At 51.2% G+C, this 1210-nt stretch overlaps 1 pseudogene; it reads right to left on the reverse strand.

Annotated features, from left to right (window-relative positions):
- Nucleotides 1-6: 6 nt before the first annotated feature.
- LOC105002362 lies at nucleotides 7-746 on the reverse strand (annotated as a pseudogene).
- Nucleotides 747-1210: the final 464 nt, after the last annotated feature.

A 1210-nucleotide genomic window follows, 5' to 3' on the forward strand; every position in this document is an offset into this window, starting at 1 on the left:
GGCTGCATGCATGAAGGGCCCACTGGTCATCTCAGAGCCCAGCACCACCAGCACCAGCCCACCAGGATGAGTCTGGTAGATATCTGCCTGGATGGAGGTCTCTGCTCCTGTGCACTTGATGGTGACTTCCAGCTTGCTGCCCAGAAGACCTTCTGCTTTCTTGGCTATTTCCTGAGGGCTCTCATTGGAGTCCGGAGGATGAAATCAGCCCCAACTTCCTTGGCTTTAGACAACCGAGAGGCTGACAGATCAGTCACCACCATTTGAGCTGCACCCATCGCCTTGGCTGTGAGGAACTGACCAGTCCATCTGGCCCAGCTCCACACACAAGGACCTTGTTTCCAGTTTGCCGGCAGGCATGAATCCCCACAGACAGTGGCTCAACCAGGGCCCCTTCCTCAAAGGTGACATTGTCAGGAAACTTGTAGCAGAAATTAGCCTTGTGCTTGTAGAACTGGCAGAGGTTCCCATCATCGGGCGGCATGGCACAGAAGAAGATGGTTGGTGACAGATTGTATCGGCCAGTCTTGCAGAGTTCATCAAGTTTCTCAAGGAGCTCCAAGCTCAATGTCAACATGATCACCTGGTTATAAGTGCTTGACCGATGATTCCACTTTTATGACTGTTCTCAAAGCTTTATGCCCTAGCACCATTGGCTTTTTCACAACAAAATTTCTGATTCGACCATGCTGCCGGCCATGGACATCTGAACTACAAATTCCGACAGGATGTATCTTCAGTAGCACCTGCTAAACCATCTCACGAACAGCAGACAGCAGCCCTGACCAGAAAGGAGGGAGGGACAAACATGGCGGCAGCCAAGCCTGACGACCTCTGCTTGGTGGTGCATGGACCCAGAGACCTGCACTTGGAGTACTATCCTATCCCTGAACCAGGGGAGGAGACGGTGGAGCACATGCTAAGGAGTCAGGAAGTAAACATGTGCACCCCTTTTCCTTCTAGAGCTGGACTTTGTTGTTGTTATTCATGTCTGACTCTTTGTGATCCCATGGACTGCAGTGTGCCAGGCTTCCTTGTCCTTCACTATCTCCCAAAATTTGCTCAAACTCGTCCATTGAGTCGGTGATGCCATCCAGCCATTTCATCCTCTGTCATCCCCTTCTCCTCCTGCCTTCAATCTTTCCGAGCATCAGGGTCTTTTCCGATGAGTCAGCTCTTCTCATCAGGTAGCCAAAGTATTGAAGCTTCA

The sequence above is a fragment of the Bison bison genome, unplaced genomic scaffold, assembly GCF_000754665.1.
Source record: "Bison bison bison isolate TAMUID 2011002044 unplaced genomic scaffold, Bison_UMD1.0 scf7180017855511, whole genome shotgun sequence".
NCBI lineage: Eukaryota > Metazoa > Chordata > Mammalia > Artiodactyla > Bovidae > Bison > Bison bison.